We start from the raw sequence: 9,310 nt of genomic DNA, 5'->3' as shown, positions 1-9,310 counted from the left end.
GTACGACCGTGGAAGGGAGGAGGAGAAATCGTTTCTAATTCGATCGGCCGGCACGCTCGAGAATAACTTTGATAAATCTCGTGAACGATATCACCGACGTGTTGAGGCTCCCCCACATTATATACATTATACGACAACAAACTTACATTAGTGTCTTGGAACTCGAACGAACGGTATTTACCATGTTGCTTGAAAAGCTCTGTTCCTATTCGAGAATGTCAGGATCGCGGCACGCGCGCTTTTCTCTATATAGGGTGTCTGTGTGAAAGTCAATTGCGATCGACGAATCGATTGTCAAAAATTCAAAAAAAGTATATCATTATCAATTTATGAGAGTATAATTATTATTTGGAAATTTTTACGATTAAATCTTTTTTTTCGAAAATATTATTTTTATACCGAGCGTGTTCAACTTCATCGATGATATAATTATATGTATTAACGAGGCAAACATATTTTACGTTTTCACAAACAAGTTCGATACTCGCAAGATCGATGATCTTCTCGAGAATTAAAGTTATTACAACAACAACGAAAAAATAAAGTAACTTCACTTTTCTTTTACTTATACGATATATATATCCTTTCGAGAGATATCGTATACTTATTTCTAATAATTCATTGATTTTCGGGACACCCCATATTTTTCGTTCAAGTTGTTCGCGATGGCATTTTACAACGGCGATGGTATATATTACAACAACGTGTCTACTTGTTGCAAACGACAGAGAAAGAGTGAGAGAGAGATAGAGAGAGAGAGAGATAGAGAGAGAGAGAGAGAGAGAGAGAGAGAGAGAGAAAGAGAAAGATAGAGAGAATAAGAGAAAGACAGAGAATTGCGATAGAATATGCATGGAACGTGAAGCAACGACGACGTATGAATCTATATTTATTTCCTTTCATACTTTCGTTGTTATATTCGCGAATAGAGTTAACGGATAGCTTAATTCCGTTGATTCTACTTTGGTAAAACTGAAAGAAGCTCGTAAAAGGGAGATTAACGTTCGTTGAGTTGGTTGGAGGGTTAACACTGTCTCGTTTCTTTCTTCCTTTCCCACTTCTTCTTCTTCTTCTCCTTGTTCTTCTTCTCCTTCTTTTTCATCTTCTTCATCTTCTTCTTCTCCTTCTTCTCCTTCTTTTGCTTTGCTCCGAGAAAGGAATCCTGGTCCCTGACCCGCGCACGAGATTTACGCAAGGTGTAGTCCGACTCTATCTCTTTCTCGCACACGCGACACGATACTATTTCGAGGCCAATTTACGGATTCCGCTAGAAAAATATAGAAAAGTGCCTTAGAACTTCTCTTTGTCTTTCTCACTCTAACTTTTTCACTCTCACAATTCTCTCTGTCTCTTTATCTCTCTTCTCTCTTTTCTTTTCTCTCTATTTCTTTCCTTGTCTCTCTTCCTTGGTAGCATCAAGACTTTATGGAAATACATGTCGCCGTTATACGCAACTCGCGTCACCGTGACTTGCCGAATGCGATTACATAATAACCATGATCATCATCGAAGTGAACGTTAGATCGAATCGGCTTTATTCTTTATAGTACTTTTGTTAAAATACGTTGATGAAAAATAAACGAGTTCGGGCTATACAAAGTATTTCCTATTGTGATTTTCATTCAATGGTACTTGTGTATGTCGTAATTCGAACAAATGTGTATGTGTGTGTGTGTGTAACACTTCGCGACAACGACATTGAACGATCATCAATATAAAATAATTTCGACAAACGTGTATAAGTAAAATCGAATTCGTCATATTTTATTACGAATTCGTAACAATTCCATGCGATACTTCTTTGACAATTATTTTCTATAGCCGTGTCATCAAGTATAGAACAATATTAGAATCCTAAAGAGAGAAAAAAAAATTATTAAATAAGATATAAAATCTTTATAAATATTTAAGAAACTTTGGAGTGAAATTATCGCCTACATTCACGGAGCACGCGACCGTTTTCGCGAATCGTGAACAAGCCGCAAATATCTCTTTCGCAAAAGAGAGAAAAAGATAGATAAATAAATAGATAGATAGATAGAGAAATAGAAGAGAGAGAAAGAGAAATAGAGAGAGATGGAGAGAGAGAAAGAGAGAAAGAGTGACTGTACGTTACATATGCTGTCCAGAAACGGTGACAGGGACTAATACTCTTATCCGCCGTGCACGACTGACGGATAACCGGACTAATCTGCCGCGGGGGGGATTAACTTAGAGCTATTATCGAATAATTTAAGCGTTGCAAAGACGAAGACGAAGACGAAGCAGTCTCGTACTTCCTCCGGTTTTCACGAATTACTACTCCTAAGAGGGAGAGGAAGAGATAGATAGATAGAGAAAGAGAATGAGAGAGATAAAGCTGACTTCAAAATCTTACTACTTGTCCCTCGTGACTTACGATCTTTTGAAAATCGTCACTCTCGTGGATTCTTCTAATCTCATTCCAAAACGAAGAGAAATGAATCTTCTTAACTTCTGTGAAATATTGCGGTAAAATTTTCTAATAGAACATTGTAAACTTTCACGAGAAATGAGAGCTAACGAAGTGACAGAAAGAGATAAATAGATAGTCATATAGTCATATAGTCATATAGTCATGTAGTCATATAGTCGTATAGTCTTACAGTCATATAGTCAATAGTCAACAGTCAATAGTCAATAGTCAATAGTCAATAGTCAACAGTCAATAGTCAATAGTCAATAGTCAATAGTCAATAGTCAATAGTCAATAGTCAATAGTCAATAGTCAATAGTCAATAGTCAATAGTCAATAGTCAATAGTCAATAGTCAATAGTCAATAGTCAATAGTCAATAGTCAATAGTCATATAGTCAATAGTCATATAGTCGTATAATCAATAGTCATATAGTTATTTAGTTGTATATTAGATATATATTCATGTAGTCATATAGTAGATAGATAGATAGAGAGAGAGGGAGGGAGGGGGTGGGAGAGAATTAGAAGAGATGGCTGCGGGAAGGGCGGATTGGTGGCCGGGAGTGATCTCTATCAGCGAGGAGAAAACTAACTTAACACTGCAACTAATCTGCCAGTTCGGATTAAGGAAAACCTATTATCGAGTAATTTAGATGCGCGATGGAGACGAGCTTGCTTTATCGCTAATTTAACCGCGCGGAAGCATGAGATAGAAACAGAGAGAGAGAGAGAGAGAAAGAGAAAAAGAGAGAAGGAAAGAATAAGAAAGAAAGTAAGAGAAAAAAGGAGAAAAGAGGGAAAGATATCTATTAACACAAATTTATTGATATCGAAGAAGCGTCGCGAACCCGCAGAAACTCCGCTACTTTACGGCCATTCTATAAATAAAATAATCAAGGAATTTGATGGAGATACGCCGAGTAAATACCGTTGCTCTCTTACTCACCCACACCAAGAGACTCGAGTCGTCCCTCTCCCATCTTCTCTCTCTTTTTCTCTTTCTCTTTATCTTTATCTTTCTCTTTCTTTCTCATTCTCTCGTTCTCTCGCGTGCTACGTCCGGTCCCAAGCGAATAACCTGGACCAGCCTCGCCTCACTGACCGAGCCCTCGAGGCACGTATAATTTCAGAATATTATGCGTCAGCGAGCTTCCCCCGCCATATTACAACTTCCTTGCACGTGCCTTGGATAGTCACGTTCCCTGCATGTCCACGCTCTTATCCTGAATTATACCCTTCGTTTATCGACCTATCGTCGCGTCCTTGTCGCAACTTTGTATGCGAGTCACTGATCGAACGAATCTTCCCTTTTCTTTTGCTGCGAGAGTTTGTTTTTTTCTTCTTTTTTCACTCTTTCTCTTCATTTCTCTCTCCCTCTTTCTCTCTCTCTCTCTCTCTCTCTCTCTCTCTCTCTCTTTCTTTCTCTCACTTTTTTCTATTTACATAATTGATTTGATAATACAGCTATCAAAATGAATTTCAAGAGAAAAGATTTTGAAGATGATTATTATTAAAGTAAAATAAAAAGGAATTTGAAAAGAAAGATATTTTAACCATTTCAAATTTTTTTCGAGATTTGTTCTTGTAAAAGTTTTGTAAATATTCTAGAGATCTGTTATTAATCCATATGAGTCTTTCTGAGATATTGGAATATCAATATTAAGATCTTTTAATTATTAAATTAATGATTAAATATATATTATTAAATTAAATTAAAGAGATTTAAAAAAGAACATTTTGTAGATAGTAAAAAATAAGACAAAAAAGATAGTAAACATTTTCTATGATCTATGATCACTAACAATTTCAAGATCTGTCAAACTTTGTTTTTATAAAAAAAACAGTAAAAAAATTTCTTTGATCTGTAAGAGTTTGTTTCTGAGTTAATTAGAATATTGATATTATTATCTCGTAGTAATCATTCTTAAATAAGAAAGATTTAAAAGAAAATAAAAAAAATATATATTGATATTTGTGATATCGTAAGAATGAAAGTAGAGAAAAAAAAATAAATAAAAAAGAATATGAGAACCGATTGATTGAACAAAGAGAACTCGTAATTGGGGTCGAGCATTCGAGTCCTTCCCACCTTTTCCTCGTTTGCGTAGCTCTCGCCTCCCTCCCTCCCACCTCCTGACTCCTTTTCCTGAGTCGAACATAAGTGCAGTTTGATTCGTGTCGCGGTTAACGGTACCAGCGTTCCGTGACGTCAACGCGTTTGTTTGGAAACGTAACAATGCTGACATCGGTGTTCTTTATCGATCGGCCGTTATGGCGACCGATCTCTCTCTCTTTCTTTTTCACGGCCTTCGTTTTGTAAGTACGTATTCGTACGTACGTACGTACGTACGTATGTATGTATGTATGTATGTTCGTTCTTGGTACGCCTACGTCGGGTGAGGCTCGTCGTCGTCTTTAACAGGACGCGTTGTGCATCTTGAATCATCGTATGCCTCGCGTTGTCATCCTTTCTCTTATTATCTTCATCTCGTTTCCTTATTGTCGCTCAGCGATCTACCTATTCGATGGAACAACGACGGCGACGACGACGAGGACGAGTGTCCTCGATGCGTTGTATTATTTCGTGTCTTTATTTATGATACCGATAAAGCATATATTATACGACTCACAAGAGACATTTCAATGATTATATTATTATTATTATTATTATTATTATTATTATTATTATTATTATTATTATTATTATTATTATTATTATTATTATTATCATTATTATCGAATAAATCGATTTTTTTCTAAAGTTACTAAAATAGAATATTACGTTTTACTTAGAAATATTTTCTATAGGACGAATTTAGATAATCAAATTGTTGGTTCAATGGCTAAGAAAATCGTCAATTATTCAATCACCGTGCATAAGTGTACAATAGATATAGAATGAAAGAATAATTTAAACCCAAGTGTTCTCATTTAAATATCTCACGTTAATTGAATGAAAGAGAAGCTAATAGCGTTGCACTTGAGACGATTTACCGTCCTTGGAATGTCGAGAGAAGACGATGATGCACGCATATATAATTCTTTTACCCTTACTACGGTCGAGTGCGTCGACGTAATCTCATGGCATCCCAAGTGGTGCTCGTGATTCCGACATAAAGAGAATCTCTCGACGAGCCTCGCGAGTCCTTATTATATTTGCACTCATATGTATGTATATGTATATCTACATAGATATATACTGTGGTAAGGTATATCTCAGATCGAAAATTATTTTCCATCGACGTCGTCAACGACAACGAATTCTTCGATAGCAAAGAGAGAAAGAGAAAGAGAGAGAAAGAGAGAGAGAGAGAGAGAAAAAGAAAGCATTTTTGGCATTGGTCCAGCTTACAAGAAAGAAAAAAAAGAAAATGATAAAAAACAAAAAGAAAGAAAAAAAGCGGTATTTGAGCTTCGAACTATGCCGTTTCTATTTCATTATCTTAGAGCCAGTTGCATAACCGAGACATTACGTTTCACGCTACATTTAGCTTAGCTTTAAACAGTATACGGGACCGATTAGTCACCGGGTAACGTTCGCTCTCCAAAGTTCACGGAGTTATGAAAGGGCCAAACTGAGAGTGCGTTAAACTCACGGGCCAAACGTCCAAATGATCTATGATCATGTCTTGCGTTCCTAGCTTAGGATCGCGATCGACGCCTTAGGCTATATCTTTTCCACGTTGATACTACTACCTACCGCCAATCGATTAATTTATCGATCACTTTTTACTTTCCTTCCTAACTTAAGTATGTAGATACCTAAGTAAGTACTTACGTATGTAAGTACGTTCATTCGTACTCTATCGTTTTCTCGATTATTTTATGTGACTTATTTTGGTTGTTAGTATCATTAGCGTCGTTTCTATTATCGAGAATACTTGACTAATATATTACGAAGTTCATTTTATCGTATACCTAAACGGATATGCCAATTTGTAGATACGTATTAAATGAAATTAAATGAAATATCAATTTGAAATATTTCTAATACACCTTTCGATTTTGTATGTGTATAAATATATATATATATATCTGTTTGTGTATCAAAGTTATAATAATAATAATAAAAATAAATTCGAAGATAAAGGAATCAAATAGTTTCATTTATAATAACAAGAAACGTAACGTAAGATATAATAAAAAGAAACGTAAAATTATTAAAATAATTTTTACGGTCCTCGCTTCCTCATTGAACTCGCCACAATGCGGAAACTCTGAATGAATGAAATAACAGTCAATTTTCATTTTAATAAGATCAATTCGAAAATAAAGCTCTATTTGATATTTCTTATTTAAACATCATATTATAAGACAGAATCCGAAGAAATTTGTAAAGAATAAAAAATGTTTTGAGTCTTACTCAAAAGAAGATAAATAAACTGAGTCATTATGTTCTTGATCACCTTAAATGTCTTTTGCTCTATATTTACTATAGCTATTTTACCTATCGAATTTTTGTTTTGTTTTGTTTCCCATTTGTTAAACGAATCGTACCTCATTACCGATAAAGTGGTACTCCAATAAAGAGGAACTCTCGTTTCAGAAGATAGTGCGATATACTTGGAGTTGTAAGCGAGAGAGTCAGAGAGAGAGAGAGAGAGAGAGAGAGAGAGAGAGAGAGAGAGAGAGAGAGAGAGAGAGAGAAAGGCAGAGGGAGAGAGAGAAAAGCAGAGGGAGAGAGAGAAAGGTAGAGGGAGAGAGAGAAAGTGTGTGTGTGTGAAAGATAGAGAGAGGGAGAGAGGGAGAGAGAGAAAGTGTGTGTATGTGTGTGTGAAAGACAGAGAAAGGGAGAGAGGGAGAAAGAGAAAGAGTAAGGTCGGAGTGTTAGGACTGGGGATGATTAGGGCGGGCGCCTCAAAGTATGCACTTGCGCCGGCTGCATTCTGTAGCGGGCACAGCGTGCGTGTATGCATTCCGTCGAGACTTACATACGTCGGATGCAAATAGTATATAAGAGAGTACTGCCGTGGTAAAGATACGGCCGAGCTAATGACCGAAAGAGTATGAGGCCGCGGCCTCGAGTTTCCGCGGCCGTTTACGAAGCATTGACGACGAGTCCTAAAACGGCCTCAAACGTCATTTTCTTTTTAAAGAAGGGGCAAATAGGAAAAGGAGTTAATATCTTATTCCACCAACAAATATTTGCTATTACCAAAATATTCTTACGAAATCATTCAAAAAATATCATATCGTTCTGTATTTGTAAATTGAAATAGACAAAAATTAAGTTTCTACAGTTTGTTGTATCTATGAGATTGATCTTGACCTTGAAATTGAGATTACGCATTTTCGTCATCAACAACTGCAATTGCAAGCTTTGGTAACGAAATAAAACAAAAAAAAAATGAAGAGAAAGTTGAGAAAGAAATATCTCTATATCGATTATTTTATTATAACATCTTATTAAAATTTCTATACGGTTATTGTTACTATGATAAACATATGTAAAACAAAGATAAAAATTAAAGAATTTCTTTTATGCAAAAGTTTGTTTATTTTGATATACTAAATAATTTGTTATATTTATATAAATATATTATATATATATATATATATATATATATAATATATATATATATATATATATATATATATGCTGCGAAAGGGATGAAACCATGTTGAGTGGCACTCGACATAGAGATTGTATTGCATTTGAAATTAATCATTGCGCAAGCGGGAAAAAGAAAATGATAAGACAAAATTCGTCGAATTCGATCAGCATCGAGAAACATCAAAGTTATAACGAGTTGAATCTTACCATACTCATAGCGAGCGCATTCCAACGATCCACAAGCGTATTCTCGTCGAGTTCTTGCCGCGGTCGCTTTGGCGCCCGACTAATTATCCCGAATGGAAGATAGTTTCGCGGCATTTCGTGCGTGCTCGCTCGGCGCATTAATTTGGCGGCCCGAGAACGCACATGCACGATCGTTTATGCGAATCTCCATCTTCTCTTGCTCTTGAAACATCCAAATACCGAAAGAGAACGTGAAAGTCGAAGATATTCAGCACGATAAGTTTGATAATAGGAGAATTTAAACGATTCCACAAGCTCAAATGATTTTTTTTTCCTTTCCTTTTTAAGCCAAGGAAAGAAAAAAAAGGAAAGGAGGAAGAAATGAAAGAATGAATAAAAATATGTTCTATCAAATTTTAACAAAGATATTCTATCATGGATAACATATTTGAATAATAAATTTGGATAATAAAGTGCATTGAACAATTAACAAATTTATCTCCATGTTGAAAATCGAGATGATGGAGATACTATTAAAAAAAAAGAATAATGAATAAATAAATAAAAACAAGCTTCGAAAATCATGATCATTTCGTCTAACGAAGGAGTAGTTATGGTAACGGAATAAGGACATTCTCTTGTACTAGAAGATCTTGATAGAATGACCTTGATCGTATCGTAAGAAGAAAAGAAAGAGAAAGAAGTGAGGAAAGACGAAAGGCGAGTGTCCCTCGATGGTCGTCTCGTGTCAGAACGCGTCCAAAGTGTCTGTTCTTTTCATCGCGGCGAAACCGACCGCAAGAACGGCTTCGTAATTGGCAGATATGGCAACATGACACCGCGACGCAACGCAATACACTGCGGAAAAAGCGTCATCTTTCCCCCTCTCTCTCTCTCTCTCTCTCTCTTTCTCTCTCTCTCTCTCTCTCTCCCTCTCTCTCTGTCTTTCTCTTTCTCACTCGTTTTTATTTTTTTCCTCTATACCGAGTGTAGCGTATACGGCTCGTTTCACCCACACTAGCACCGCCCTTCGACCTTCTCTCGTAGAGGAGGACGCGTCTCCTCCGATCTCCGATCTTCGCTCAGCCCTCCGAGAGGAGTATCACTTTGCATCTCGTCGCAACGTGCGTTTCG

General features: G+C 36.3%; 1 long non-coding RNA gene across 1 annotated transcript; it reads right to left on the bottom strand.

The window, feature by feature from the left end:
* Nucleotides 1-860: 860 nt before the first annotated feature.
* On the bottom strand, nucleotides 861-3,514 carry LOC124423437. The gene is made up of 2 exons (XR_006942086.1): nucleotides 3,383-3,514; nucleotides 861-1,267 (listed from the first exon to the last, which is right to left on the bottom strand). It is a non-coding gene; the product is annotated as an uncharacterized LOC124423437 (long non-coding RNA).
* Nucleotides 3,515-9,310: the final 5,796 nt, after the last annotated feature.

Source organism: Vespa crabro, chromosome 4 (assembly GCF_910589235.1).
Source record: "Vespa crabro chromosome 4, iyVesCrab1.2, whole genome shotgun sequence".
Classification (NCBI taxonomy): domain Eukaryota; kingdom Metazoa; phylum Arthropoda; class Insecta; order Hymenoptera; family Vespidae; genus Vespa; species Vespa crabro.
The sequence above is the reverse complement of the archived record's forward strand: the minus strand, read 5'-3'. Positions and strand labels throughout refer to the sequence as shown.